The 16,213-nt window shown below is 43.5% G+C and overlaps 1 long non-coding RNA gene across 1 annotated transcript in view; it reads right to left on the reverse strand.

Moving 5' to 3' along the window:
* LOC147018360 (uncharacterized) overlaps nucleotides 1-15,848 on the reverse strand; it is a 60,258-nt gene extending 44,410 nt beyond the window's left edge. The window contains exon 1 of the long non-coding RNA XR_015062793.1: nucleotides 15,337-15,848. This is a non-coding gene — a long non-coding RNA (uncharacterized LOC147018360). The remainder of the gene's footprint in view (nucleotides 1-15,336) is intronic.
* Nucleotides 15,849-16,213: the final 365 nt, after the last annotated feature.

Genomic DNA, 16,213 nt, shown 5'->3' on the forward strand with positions numbered 1-16,213 from the left:
CTCACTAAATTCCTGTACAATGTTAACACCACCTCTTTTGATGTGTAAATGCTCCCCCTCCGAATACAACCGAAAACACTATTTGCTTTACCTGTAGCTGCCTGGCACTGTGCTGCCTACTTCCCTCCCGTATCGATTACCACACCCAGATCCTTCTCCTGTGTGATACGCTCCTGATCTATGTACGGTACATGCTCACATCTGATGGTGTGGCAAAGAGGGACAAAATAGTGAGTTTGGGATGGGGAGGGAGGAGATGAAGTGCTTGAGGTCAGTTCCTTGTGGTTTAATGTTCAAAAGTCAGTACAGGTACTTTGTTGAACAACACCCATGTTCAGCTTTGCAAGAGTGCTGGTTCTTGCATTTCATGCTTAGCTGCCACGCATTAACATGTGCCTCCTGCCCGTTTTTATGTGAGGGTCATACTTTGCACCTGCCTTTCCCCGCTCTGCTGAATTTTTTTTCTTCATGCAAACATGTCAATGCCTATAATTTGGACCCTCTGCTTTGGTCATGGCAAAGAGAGATGCCCAGGTGTGTGTGTGTGTGTGTGTGTGTGTGTGTGTGTGTGTGTGTGTGTGTGTGTGTGTGTGTGTGTGTGTGTGTGTGTTCTGAAATATAATTGATGGAAATCGGTTCTGTGGGTTCTGATAGCCTGAAGCCTTCTTTCCCATCTTTCTCTCCTTCCACACTCCTTCCCTGGCACAAGCACGACTTCATCCTCATTTTACTGTCCACACATACCCTGCTACATCCAATATTGAATGCCCCCCTCCTCCCCACAACTCTATATTTAAGCAGTGCATGCCTGTATCCCATTGGTTATTGCTTTGTTTTCCGTGTTGTTTCACGAGCTGACTTTGCTGCATCTTCAGTTGACTACATCTCAAATAATTCAAAATGTCGGTTTTAGTGAAAACTGCAGTTTTCTTTTTCCATGACAGCAGTTTTCATTAAGATCAGATGTTGTTTTTTGCAATTGACAGTTTATAGTTTTGGGGATTCGTAAAGGGTTTGGGGGAGATCAAGCCAGTGCATGGGCAGTGCTTTAAAAAGGTGCAAGCGCTAAAAAACGAAACTACAACAATAATTTTCACATTCTAACCTCTTATTTAAACAAACACCCTTGTTTGTCACCTGGTCAGGAAGTGCCCATGTCTCTGAGTGGGATCACACCAGATATTTATTTGATAGTTGACAATGGTTTGGCAATGTTGCTGATTTTCATGAAATATTTGACAATCTTGCTGATTCTACATGACCACAAACACTAAATTGAAAGCTACTGATCAGAGGCGAACTCAAAATTCACTCCCGTTAAAGATTATCATCACCAAGCAAGAGTTTCTGACTGCTTCCTAATAAATGGCTCCAATTAGTGCCACTTTCTTGTGGGGTCAGCTGGGGAATGTTGTTGGCCCAAGTCTTTCACGAACCGGCTGGCCAGGCCTGACATTCGACTGGAAGTGGCAATAACTTGGAATTTGTTCAGGGTGACGGTAATAACTCGCCTATTCTTCAGGAAAAACGCCGTGGGAATCTTTAGCTTCCCCCAAGGAATGCAAGCAGACCAGGCAACCCAACTTCATGTCCACCCAAGGTAATGCGCAATTTGTGATGTAATGGCTTGCCTGCACAGCACCAAAATGACAATTTACAGTTCGTTTGAGAATGGAATGCAGGCAACAATGCTGAAAGGTAATTGCACTTCCTCTGCACCATTCTTTCCGAAATCACCAAGCAAGATTGGTAACCTCGGTAGATTATCCTGATAAGGGTGTCCACAAATTACTGTTCCAAATTCAAACAGTAATAAAACATATAATTAAATGGGATACCATGATGTGAAAGAATATTTCTCAAAGTTTTATTGTCAAGATGATTATTTATCATCATCAGTACACTTCTATGTGAGCACCCTTTGTCACATGGAACATGTTCAGGCGATGTTCAATCACCTTTGAGGTTTGGACTGAATTGCAGCCCTAATCCTCTTCCTCAGATTGGCAATCTCAAGAACTCTCATTTTGTACACGACGTCCTTCACATATCTCCACAGGCCACAGAATCAGACCGTCATCACCAATCCATCAATCATTAAAGTGTACATTGAGAGAATTGTGCACTATCAGACTCAATCAGTGTGGGGGAGCTTGGTCGTGTTGGTAAATGACCTCTCGTTGAATGTCCACCAATTGCCTGAGTACAAAGTTCTTCAACATATCCAGATAATTGTAGGACTTGATAGTGTCTTCAGAAAAGAATGTCCCAATTACTCGGTCATGTCTTCGACCACACTACTTGTTAACCTTTGGACTGTCACGCTCCAGTTCTCCGACCTCATGGGAAGACCCAAAGCTACAATATCCTGACGTTGTGTCTGTTAATCAGACAAAATGTGGAACGTTGATTCTTTTGAGAAGAGCACGTCATAGGAATCCATCGTCTTTGTCTAAGGTTTCCAAAACGTCCACTACAAAGGCCTTGCTTCGCGTGCAGTTGGACAGATCGATCATTGCCATCTTTGCTCTTTACTTCTTCGTGTTCCTTCTTGATCTTCCATGTCATTATGTTTGTACCATATCCTGATGCTGTATGTGCTTCCCCACTGATGGACCTCTGGTAGCTTGTACATGTTACTGCGTTTGAGCCTGGGGAGTAACGGCTAAAATCTTTCCGTCCGGGTTCTTCCCAACATCTTTGTTCTTTCACAATTCTCTTTTCATTCCAATTCTCGTTTTTTCTTCTCTTTCATATCTTTTGCTCTCTATTCCTCTCTTTCGTTATATATCTGTCTAAGGATAAGTGAATTCTTGCAGAAAATTTTCTGTAAGGCTCACTTGGTATGGGTTTGAGGGTTGTGAAGTCGTGTCTGAAACCCGGATCCTATCCAGGTTCCTCCTGATGACTCCATCTTTGCTCTTTACTTCTTCGGGTTCCTTCTTTGTCTTCCATCTCATTGTCCAGTTTGTAACTGTACCAGCTGAACTATGTACGAGTACAGCCACAGTCACGTGTGGAGCACCTTAGGTACCATTGAGCAGGGTAGCTGAAGCTCCCTAGCAGCAGTCTAAATGGACTTATGGGGCCTGCACTCAAAAGACTCACAGACCTGTTCAACATCCTCACCACTTGTGCTTGGCCAACCTACCCCCTTCCTCTGCAGGATGCTACCAGTCTCCATAAATGTTGTGTGACACAAATCTTTTTTCTCGATGGTGGCTGCCCCCCATAGGTTGTTCTAAAGCTTTGTTGAAGCTGTGTAGCTGAATTAATCTCTATAAATCAGAAAAACACTTTGCTTTTTCTTGTGGAGACACTATTTGCAGTGAATGTGATGTCACGTGTCACATGAGACACCTTGGAATGCAAAAGGAAGTCAATAAAACTTAAAGACATGTCCTTTGACATGGAGCATTGCATCCCATTTCATTATTTTTATTATTATTATTACAGTTTGAATTTGGAACAGTAATTTGTGGACACCTTGTACTGAAACTGATCGATTGTGTCCCAGGTCCCAAAGTTCAAGACAGGCTATTTTGGTGCATCCGCTGATGAGCATGCCCCTCAATATGAACTCGTAATCTTATCATGAGAAGGTGGTGTTCCTTTTGAAGTGGCACTTGTTATCAAAGCTTTAGTTTCTATTTTGACCTGGTGAAATTGAATGAAGCAATCATATCATGGTAATTATCTCCAACAAATGTATTAAGCTTGTCAAAATACAGTATGTCTGTTTGAAGAAGCTGTAAAGAAAAATGTAGAAGGTCGTTAGTCATTTTGAGGATGTTACCATTTAGCTTCTGGGATTTGTAAAACTGATGTTTTCTGGAAACTCCTTTTGGAGTTTAAAGAAATTATGGAATTTCTGTTTTTCACATATGTAAAGCACAAGTGTTGCTTTAATAATAATGAACAAAATACAACAGTATTTAAGGTCTTTTAAGATTCCTTGAATCCAGAGCAAGTACTGAAAGCAAAAGCAACATTGTTTGTCTTATTATCTTGATTGTTTTTTTTTTTTCTTTCGTTTCAGTAATTCAGTTTTCTGTGACAGTGTTTCAGATTTATTTGTTTATAAATGTTTTATCAATACTTGAACGGCACTTGGTAGAGCGTATACCTCCGCCAGGGTGAACGGTTTACATATTGTATCCCGCTGATACGTCGTAATTGCATCCGGATCTTCACCAAAGTCTAATCAGTTTGTCCTTGTCACACACCCAACCTGTCCAGCAAGTTTAGACTGAATCCATCCACAACGTTTTGAGATATACTGCTCACAGACAAAGAGACAGGGGTGAAAACATAACCTCCATCCTCCTTCGTTGACAGAGGTAATTATGAACAACAAAAATAATGCTTTACTATCATTAGGCAAGAGCTTCAACCCCAAATACTTTTTCTACTCTGACAAGTTCTGAATACCATATATTACTTGGAAGTTTCTGCTACTCGAGAGACAGATCATGGTCTCCTTTCGGAATAAATTACAATGTTGTTGATACAGTTTGGTTTAACCAACCATAAGCCAGTTGGCAGTGCAAATTGTTTGAGATCATTGAAATGGGTTATTGTTTAAAGATGTACATGTATTACCAGTTAGAATGGTAGACTGCAAAGTTGTTGTTTTTTTGTAAGGATTGATGCCATATGTGTATAAAATCTGGTGCAAGTTCCTAGTAAGACTGCTCACTTGAATGCAACTGCCATCACCCAGCAGGCAAAAATACGATGAAATATCATGAGTCACTGTTGAATAGATGTTGTTCAACATTGCAATGAAATTTCAACCAAACTTCAACATTGACACAACGAGTGCCTGTTGGGAGAGGAGCTTACAAATGACTCCAGGGGTTCAGAACAAGTCTTCACAACAATTGGATACATTTCCACCAAAAGTGTGTGTGTGTGTGTGTGTGTGTGTGTGTGTGTGTGTGTGTGTGTGTGTGTGTGTGTGTGTGTGTGTGTGTGTGTGTGTTTTTTTAATCCAAATATGCACCTCTCAAATGTGATGAAGCCAAGAACCCATATGCCATAGAACTTGCTCCAAGATTCCTGAACAAGAGGTATTTATCGACCTTGTTTGAATATCTATTACACAGTTCATCTTTGGTATGCAGCACGTGGCTGAGGGTAGCATCACTTGCTGGGGATGCAGCTGTGCAGCAAACCCTGTTGGTTAGAGCAGGAACTTGGAATGTGATCAATGTACTGGCGATAGCTCACCTCATCTTGATGAAGGACACCATGGGATCTTTAACGTGGGACACCATGGGACGCCCAGTTTCATGTCCATCCGAGGGATGACGCAGACATTGACGAAATTTATAGCTGGGCCAAGATTCAAACACCAGCTCGACAACTCATTACACAGTTAATGAGGCTTCTGAATTGTAGCTGAGAAATACGATGTCAAAGATAAAATGCAACTGCTGGTTTCTACCCCCATCACCCCCACCCCCACACCAAATTTCCAGTTTCTTCTTCCAGATAGTTTGTTTTCCTTCATCCATATTGTTCACCCCCTGCATCTTTCCCTTCCCATCATTCTTACCTGTATCCATCATTTGTCCATCTCCATTTATTTTGTCCCTCAGGCCTGCTGTTGGTGTTTCCCCCATATCTCCATCTGCTATTCTCTATTTCTGCTGTTCCTTTTGTTCTGTTGCAGCCTGATCCATTCTGTGTTCTCGCTCTTCCATGAGCTTTGACTTTCCATACAAAAATAAGTTTCAAACTTTCGGCTCAGTTGCAGTCTGTGAAAAGCACAAAACCACCCACTGCTAAATACAGTGTCAGCTGCGACACTGTTCCCCACAGAGTCGGTCAGTCCAAAAGCTTTGCTTGTTCCCCACACTGTGGTATGTAGTTGCTCTGCTCTTCTACAATCCTTTATTAGTGCAAAGAGACAATAAATAAAAGCAATACAATTATAAAATATGCCGGGCCTGAAAAACCTAAAATATCAATGCAGTAAATATGATCTTTCCTCGGTTTTCAATTGGGTTTCATGTTTTGTTTTGTTTTTTGTTTGTTTTTTCCAGTAGTCTTTAAAAAGTTTTATTTTGTAAAGGAAACTGGACCAGTGCATGCTAAAGCAAATGGACAAATGCACAGATGAAAGTAAAGCTGGAAAAGCAAAACATAAATATAGTGAGAGGTGATAAAACTTGATCCAGATGTTGCGGCATCTGAAGGCAGGCTTCCCGCAACCCCTGCCGGCTCTCTTCTCATCTTCTCCACAGCACAATGCTTCTAAACTCCCATTGAATCCTTTACCGTTTTCCCTCCCCCACCTTTCTATAGACCACAGACTCCTAAATATCCTGTGGTTGCCCCAGGCCTGGCTCTGAAGCCAGGCCAATCATTGCTAAACCTCTAGGCCAAGCCATTTTCTTGCAACCGGTAGCAGAGTGACCGAGTGAAAAGACATCTCCTGCTCCCACAGATGTTGAGCGTACATTTTGATGCAGTCGTTTATTCCTGTGCATTCATTGGTATTGCATTAACTGTCCCCTTTACAACAATGTACTGTGGATCCTGGTAATGGAGAAGATCCATTTTGCTTTTTCTTACAATGTACAGTTTTTAAAAAAAACAACAAAGAAGCAGCTTTTCACCTGTTAAGTCCTTATCAAAACAACTCAAGAGATCTGGTGGGATTCTTCTGAGAATCAGATCTTATGGAACACCGTATGAGATTTTTTTTGGAAGGTTGATTGCAATTTTGATATAATAGCAGGAATGTAAATAAATATTTCACAAGGTTTGATATTATCCTCCAATGAGGCGAACGATGAGTGTGTGATTTTTGAATGGTAGGAAGACAACCTTCATGACTGAATGGTGTGGGAGTTGGAATTTCTTATTGACGGAATACATGAACGAACAATGGGGAAACAGTTGGTCACAATAATCATGGGATTGGTTTGGCAGGATCTTCTAGCTTGGGTCCGAATGTAGGCCCAGCAATATACTGTCATTCTTGTGTTTCATCATAGTGTGTGCCGTCCCTCGGATGGACATTAAATGGGGCGTCCTTTCTGCTAGCATTAGTTGGTGGACGTTAAAGATCCCATTGTTGTTCGTTTAATTGTCTCTTCGCGAAGAGGAAGCGAGCTATCACTGTCACTCTCACCAAATTCCTGCTCAATGTGGATGGAGTGGAGTCATGCAAGGAAGGGAAAGGGAGGGAGACCTAATCTCTGGAAGCCTCCATAGAATATGAATTATGAGATAATACAAAGCTCAAGAGGAAATGGCCATAACTGCTGGTGTGCACAAGCTGTGCAGGCTGCCACGATGTACACGGCTTTGTATGAGAGTATGAAGGACTTTCATTTTTGGTGACAAGATAGTCTAGAGGTATCTATGGATAGCCAACTTGCCTGTTGGCTATCCATAGCCTGAGCTCAAATCTTCACCCAGCTATCAAGGGTCATCCTGGTGTTTCACATGCCAGGCGATGCATCAATCAATATGTGTGCGTGCCATCTTTTACCAATGCATTAAGCTAGAGTGGCTGCCACAACTGTTAGTTGGTGGACATTAAAGATTCCATATTTTCTTTTGTGAAGGGTAGGTGAGTCATCACTGCCCCCTGAACAAACTACAAATTCTTGCCCAAATCATCTTCAGTCAAACTTCAGGCCTGGCCAGCAAGTTCATGAAAGACGTGGCTCAAAACATTACCTGATCGACCCACCCCCCCCCCCCTCCGCACAAAAAAGGTGGAAATAATTGGGTACGTTGAAAGGAAGGAAGATAATCTCGGTGAATTCATTTGAATATGTCTTTCAATTATATGAATACCAGCAAGTATGACCCGTCACTTCGCTGACGTGATTACAAAGGGGTGGAGTGGGGAAAAAGAGAACGTTGGTGTATAGAGAGAGGGGGAAGGGAGAGTGAAGTGAGGAGGTGGAGGGGGGAAGAGAGGAGTGATGGGGAGTGAGGAGGGGGAGAGAGAGAGAGTGAGGAGGGTGAGAGAGAGTGAGGAGGGGTGGGGAAGTGAAGGTAGCGAGAGGTGAGAGGAAGGGAAGTCAGACGTGCAGTGAAGCATTAATAATTATGAATCATATTCTCTCATATGTCTGGTGTTGGCTTTGTGGTCTCCCAAAAAATGACTGCAACATCTGCGAAATCAAGTTCAGAGATCTTGACACCTTCACAAACGATGCGCCACAGCTTGATCTCTCCGGCATCCACCCCAGAATCCAGTCCATACAAGTCCTGAAAAGTGTGGGGGTCAGTACACACCCCCTGACGAACCCCAGTAACAACTGGAAATAAGTCAGAGATGGTGTCACCACATCTCACTGCACTCTCAGTACCAGAGTAGAGTTCAGACATCAGACTGATCAGTTTTGATGGCACCCTACGAAGACCAAGAATCCTCCAGAGGGCATGCCGATCCACTGAATCGAACACTTTACAGAGATCAGAATAGGCTGCAAGCAGGCCCTGCCAAAACTCTCATCTGTGTTGGTGAGGACCCAAACGGCAAGGACACGGTCAATCGTTAACCTCTTTGGTGTAAAGTCTGACTGCTCTGGACGCTGGTGCTCAAGCAGATGGTGGCGAACCCTATCAAGAATTATCTGAGCAAAGACCTTGCCCGGCACTGAGAGCAGCGTCAACCCTCGGTAGTTGTTGCAGTCTTGGCGATCACCCTTCCCTTTCCAGAGAGGGACAACAAGGCCACTCTTCCAGTCAGTTGGGATGATGCCTGTATTCCAGGCAGAGCACAGAACTGCATGCAACGACACGAGTGCAGCATTTCCATCAGCTTTGAGAAGTTCAGCATGGATGCCACAGATCCCTGGAGCTTTTCCCCATTTCAACTGGTTCACCGCAGCCTGTGTTTCCACAAGCGAAGGTGGACCACAATTGATTGGAGGGTCAGCAACAGGCATTGTAACACCCTTGACGTCCAACTCGACAGCTGGTGGATCAGCCTGGTACAACTGCTCAAAGTAACCGGCCCAGCGGGCCTTCACTTCGGACTCCTCTGTCAAGAGCCTACCACTCTCTGCTCTAACTGCAGTACACCGAGGGATGGGCTTGGATGAACGCAATGAGTGAATTCCCCTGTCAGCAGGACAAGAATCACTTGACCACAGGTGGTGCTCTACCACCTCACAGATTACTCACACATAAGCCTCTTGTCCACCCTAAGCGCACGTACAGTTTTATGCCTCAGCTCCCTGAACAGCTCAGCTCTGCCATTCAGCCTGGCCCTGCGACTCTGGTCAATGGTATCCAGTGTCCCTTGAGAGACAAAATTCTTCTTTGCCCGACGGTGAGTTCCAAGATATCCACCGGCAACATCAAGGATGGTGGTCTTGAAGGCACTCCACAACCCTTCAGGACCCCCCAAAGCTCCCCAAATCTCCACTCAGCTTGTTTACAAACTCCTCAGCTACCCTTTCATCCTTGAGTTTTCCAACATCCAGCCTCGGCTGGGATGGTACCATTCTCCTGGATTTAAGGTGCAACTTTGGAGTTGCTACAACAAGCCGGTGGTCATTATTGAGGAACTGAGGACTCCGGTAGACCCTGCAGTTCTGGGTCATCCTCCAGCGACCATCAACAAGGACATGGTCAATCTCCTTTGCCACACTGCCAGCATTGGAATAACAAGTCCAGCGATGACCTTGTGGGTGCTGAAACCATGAACCAGCCACCCTAAGTCCATGACTTCTTGCAAAGTCAAGGAACTTAGTGCTATGCTGGTTCATAGTTCCAGACCCATGGGGACCAACACACACCTCATAACCGTCCCTATCAGTTCCAGTCGATGCATTTAAATCCCCTAAGACGAGAAGTGTATCTCCTCTGGGGAACTGATCAACCACAGACTCAAGCGTGGCATAGAATGCATCCTTCACAGTGAGATCACTCGCCTCAGTCGGAGCATAAACAGAGACCAGGGAAATGACACCGAAGGAGTGACGAATCCTTAGTCTCATAATACGCTCGTTGACCGGTGTTACCTCAATTATCATTGGAGTCAGCTTATTGGACACAGCTACAGCAACTCCTTGGGAATGGTAACCATCAGAGCGACCAGACCAATAGTATGTGTAACCACCCGCCATGATCTCGCCACAATCCGGTCTTCGAAATTCAGAAAGTGCTGCAATACCAATGTCCAAATGCTTGAGCTCAGATGATAACAGAGACAAGTGATCATCCTCTCTTAGGGCTAGGACATTCCAGGCACCCACCCGAAGGGACCGCCTCAGGTTAACCCTAGGAGACCGCAGTCTGGTGGAAGACACCTCAGCACCACTCCGACACACTCTCCCGCAATCTGACCCAGGGATGTTACCCCGTGGTTTCCCTCCTATCATCAAAGATTAGGGGTCCCGAAGGCTTTGCCCCGATCCCGTCATCCAGTGAGCTGCCCTGCGAAGGGAAGCTGCACACGAGGTACTCCCAAGGAGTGGGTTTTCAGATTTCTTTGCGTTTTTGTGTTTTGCGGAATGAAGGGTTTTACGGTAGCCGGAGTGCAAATCCTGCCACCAACTTCCTAATAAGAAGTAACCCAACTGCAGGAGGACATCCGCAGACACAGTTGGGTACTAGATATGGATGGTCGTTGGTTCACAAGGAGCTCCTCCGCCCTTTGATAACAACCCTAGAGATATCACAAAGTTTAATCGCCCATGAAATAAACATTGCAGATAATCCGCCACGTTGCCTGCTTGTCTGTGCATGCGCCACTTGATACATCAGTTCGCAGTCTGCGCAAACATTAAAACTTTATTTTAAAATAGTTTTATTTTCACCAGATTTGCTTCGATTCCTCATGGAGCACCTCAAGAAACCTCTGAAAATAGACAGATACAGCAGATGCAACAGATAGGCAGTCCCTCTGGGGGGCAGGACGTGATGTCAAGGTACTCATTAAATATGATGGATACCATGTCGAAGGTATACATTAAATCATATAGCTCAATGAAGCTAGTTAATTTTGGCACATTCCAAAATATTTTATTCACTCAATATAATTCTCCAAACAGTTGAAAAAGATAAGTTTAATGCTTTGGGAATTTCACATTTTCTTGTGTATATATGGTGAAAGAGGGACCATAGCCTCGCTTGGTTAAAGTAAATGGGTATATCAACTTAGTTGTAAGACTCGTTTTTTCTTTAAATTATCAGATTTCACTCTGGATTTTGACATTTATTTAGTCCAGACAATATCTGATCATCAAAGCCAAAATAATATTTCGATGACATACTTTAATTCGTCCGTGACAGTAGATCGTGGAAAACTGCATCAAAAATTCATGAAATCGCTCCAAGCTCCTAATTTGAAAACTGTAGCACTTACAGAAGTGATGTATACAGCGGTTTGTAGCTATGGTGAACAAGCATTCGATAATATGAGTGAGGAAAGTTATGAGTGAGGATAATATGAGTTTGATAATGAGTTAAATTAAGTGAACTGAATTGGTCATTAAAAAGTCTGAAATTATTTTTGAAATCAATGGGTAAGTAATATTGTTGTGGGCTGGGCGTCGGCGGCGAGCACAACCGCTAGGTGGAGCAGTAGAGTCGGCTCCACCAAACACCCGGAATTTAGATCGTGCTCCTCGGAGAACTCTGAAAGGCACGGGTCCCTTACAGGACCGTGAATCGCCAATAATTCAGCCGCGTGGAATAGGGTTAATTGCCAACTTCAATATACCTAATTATCCACGCAGCAAAGCTACCGGGGAATTCACACCCTCATCAGGCCTCGAGTGGAGCGAGTCGTTATGGTGCTCGAATCATGCGTAACCCGAGCGGATGATTACCAAGACCCGTCGGTCCAAATGCACAATTTACCGTTTCCCAATTTCCCAACACGCACCGTGCTAAGCCGATGAAAGAAACACAGAAACGAGCTGATACATTTAACAAAATGGATATTTATTTACAATTGGCAGGGAGGGGAACACAGAAGAGCAGAGTTATCCAACTATAAGAAATGCAATCAATTTACAAGCAAAAACACTTGTACAGTTGCTACTTAAAGACAGGCCCACACACAGACACACACAAATGGACCCCAATGGTCTTTATTGAAGGCTTCCAGCTCGAGGACAGGTGAGCTGGAGACTAGAGCCTGTGCTTGGACCTGTCCACCTCGTGTGGTCTTCGACGATCCAGCTCAGCGGGACTCGAACCCACAACACGATGCTGCTCCAGGCACCAGGTACCATGCTCTCCAACCAGCCACGCACCAATCGACCAAGGCCAAGGAGAAGATCAGAGGTGATGATGATCCAGCTCGGCAGGACTCGAACCTGCAACACGATGATGATGACCACCACGACGACCTCCACCACCTCGACCCTTTTACCACCTCGACCACCACGACGACCTTTTTTTCACCCAGCCTGGCGTTCCTTTTTATTTATTTTTCCTCCGGGTGAGTAAATCGCCGTCTGAGGCGCTCTCCACCCTCATTGGACTGGGCGTCGTGGGAAGGTCGCTCTCTGTGGCAATCTCAATCCCATTGGCCGGGGTGCCGTGGGAAAGGTCGCTCTCTGTGGCAATCTCAATCCCATTGGCCGGGGTGCCTTGGGAAAGTCGCTTTCTGTGGCGTGATTGGACAAGGGGCACGCCCCTGCCTTCCTGGGCGGAGTCCCAGTCTGAGGTGATGGAAATCTCCGCCCACGTACGTGGCCGAACGCACGTGGGAAATGGCGTCGGTGTGTGAAGTGGAGTGAAGGAGGTTTGTTGTAAACGACACTCCGCAGCGCACACATGTAATTCCCGTTAGACTCAGGTAGGGGGCCCTAACTAGAAACACACACTTACCGATATAACTGTTCTATAAGGACCTGAATGTTGAGTGCAGTAAGCTTCCAAATTCGTAACAATATTGACATATTGGCGTTTGAATGTTCTCATATGAATTAAGCTTAATTAATTGCGACAAAAAATGATGGAGGAAATTACAAAAAGAGTTGGCGACGGTATACAGTGTATATTTTATCTTGGATGACGTACCGCATCTGAAAGACAAACACAGAGTTGTATGCATGTGCATTAATGAGTTTACATTACAGCATTTAGAAATATAATTATATTTCGTTGTACAAAATATAATTCAATATAATATGGAGAAGAGTTGACAGATAGGGACAAGAAAAAAAATGATCACAAAGAAAAGGTGTGCATTGTGAGACAGTTAAACTAATAAATGTGTGTGTGTTTGTGTGTGCGTCTCCTCCATAATTCCAAAACCATGAAACCTCGCAGCCTGAAATTTTACATGCACACTGAGAAAACTCCAAGGAAGTGCATGACAGAAAATTGGGTGTCTGGGTTAATTAACGAACACCTTTTGAATATAATTAACGGCCTTATTTCATTCTGTCCTTCATCAGGTGTCATCCTCAGCCAACTCGCTCTGTGGGGTCTTAAGGTGTATCCCAGCTAATCACACTGGGGTCTGAAGCTACCATGTTTGTTGGCCTGCGTAACCATACCTTGACTTGGAACAGGCCACAACGATTTCTGAAAAATAATTTTTTTCTTCACTTTCCTCACTCATATTATCAAATGCCTGTTCATCAGTTACAAATCACTGCATACATCACTTTTGTAAGTGATATCGTTTTCAAATTAGGAGCTTGCAGCGATTTCATGCATGAAATGATGCAATTTTCAATGATCCACTCTCACGAACGAATTAAAGTAAATCATCCAAACAATATTTAGAGTTTGAAGATCGGATATCATCCGGACTATATAGGTGTGAAAATCGGAATTGAAATCTGATAATTGAAGGAAATAACAAGTCTTATAACTAAGCCTATATACCTCTATACTTTAAGCAAGTAAGACTTTGTACCCTCCTTCTCTATATACACACAAGAAAATGTGAAATTTCCAATACATTAAACTTATCTTTTTCTGCTGTTTAGAGAATTATATTGAGTGAACAAAAGATTTAGGAATGTGCCAAAATTAACCAGCTTAATTGAGCAAGATCTGATTTAATGCTTGAACTGCTTGACATCATGCCCTGCCCCCAGAGGGATTGATTAATCCATAGCATCTGCCAGATCTGTGTCTATATTTTTGGAGGTTTCTTGAGGTGCTTTACAAGGAATCAAAGGAAATCTGGTGAAAAACGTATGTTTTAAAATAAAGTTGTAACATATGCGCGGACCAGCAACCGATGTACCAAGTGACACGTGCACAGACGAGCAGGCAAAGTGGCCGATTATCTGCCATGTTTATTTCATGGGCGATTAAACTTTGCGACGTCTCCAGGGTTGTTCAACATTAAACAGCAACTCTTTTGTGGATAGTCATTATTTGAGTGAATTCATTTAATTTCTTTAACCTCTTCAGGTGCGGTGAAGACCGGTTTTAAAAGTAAAGGGATCCTATGTGGTATGCAGCCACAGCCTGGCCAGCCGTTCCTTCTCAACCATTCAATTGACCCTATGCACTAAGCGAGTGACGTCACAGCGGAAGGTAAGGCTCCGCCATATTAAGTGGCAAAAAATCATGGCGACCACGCACGTGTCACGCGAACTTGTGGGCTATTTCCATGGATTAGATGATATTTCTAAGAAGAGGTAGTGTGAAAAACTGAAGCTGTGTGGTCTTAGTGAAGATCCTTATATTATTTCAAAGGATAAATTGGCAACAGAAAGGAAATTTTGGCCTCAAATCGTTTTCCCTGACATCTTTGTTTACCTTGTTGAAACGCCGAGTCCTTACACTCAAGCCAGCCTGAAAGCCTTCACGAGTATGGACGCTTACTCATATCTCATATTATGTCGCCGGGTTTGTTAGTGACATAATCTCGAGGAAAGCTGACAAGAACTGTGTTATCGTGAGGTAAAGGTAAGCCTGTTTTCTTTCATTTCACTCTTATTGTATTATCGTTGTTGCTTGTTTTGTTCAGCAACCAGCGTCACTTTTTTTTTAACCTGACTGCTACCACAAGTTAATTTCAAGTGAAGCTCTTGTCTAAATGCTGAGTTTGTGGGAAATCTTGGTTCGTCAGTTTGCTTACAGATACATTATATTTTTTCCATGACAAACATCCGGTGTAATGCCACACTGCTGTCGATATTTCCAAGTGCAAGTTTTTTTTTCATGTATTATACATATCGATGTGACTTTCTGTGGTGAAACAACGCAGAACTGTGCGCGTTAGACAGGGGTTAGAAAGGTGATCGAGCCTATCTCATTCTGTCAATAAAACAAGGGATATAATGCATTTTAATGATACAAATCAGACTATATTTTGTAACCACCAGTTATTTAATACCAACTACAGAAATAACGTATCAGAAATTAGTTACATACCAGAGACAAAATGAAGGCCGCACAACCAGTCATGTTCGCCAGGTCGCCATTTTTCTCTTCTCAGAACCGATATCCAAAGATTTCGTCGGTCTACTTCGGCGGGAAAGCGGTAAAACTGCACTCCAGAGCCTTTAGTATATCGGAGTACATCCCAGGGCACAACAACTCTCACCCATTTACAGAAAAAAAATCGCTTGCTTGAAAATAACGGTGTAGTTGAAGTGGAGACTATCGGTTGTTATGGACGCGGTGATACTTTCTTGCCACTCAATATGGCGGAGCTGCCGCAGTCACGTGACCGGTGACGTCATCTGAATAAGGCCTATTGGAGTGTTCGCTTGAGTGCTTAAGCCACTTGCCGAGCACCCTACAGTCGATAGCGGTACAGTTCATGTCCCGCTCGGGATGTACAGTCAGCTATTGCTACAAGGTCGAGGTACAGGATTTACAAAGGTTATATTATGGTTTGTCTTTGCGAGTTTCAAAGCAAAATATACTTGATAACCCTGATTTCCGAGCCGTTTTCCATTTTAACGTGTTTTATAAATAACAGAGCAATTTTTTTTTTCACCCGTCACATGACGATTGGCAGCTGTTCATAAAAATTATTGTTTATGCACATCCCCCTAATATGTCTGTAATGCAATGTTGTTTTTATTATATGTTTATTGAAATGTCCCGAAAACAAGGGTGAAAGCTACTCAAAGTTTTTGGGTTGTGTAAGGTACGTACTGTACCTTATAGTAGGTAATCACACTGACTCCAATCTGCCGATTCCTGAAGAATTGGATATCGGCCAAGCACTAAGTGTGTGTGTGTGTGTGTGTGTGTGTGTGTGTGTGTGTGTGTGTGTGTGTGTGTGTGTGTGTGTGTGTGT

Source organism: Eptatretus burgeri, chromosome 10 (assembly GCF_056783735.1).
Source record: "Eptatretus burgeri isolate ZD-2024b chromosome 10, Ebu_testis_v1, whole genome shotgun sequence".
In the NCBI taxonomy this organism is placed as follows: Eukaryota; Metazoa; Chordata; class Myxini; order Myxiniformes; family Myxinidae; genus Eptatretus; species Eptatretus burgeri.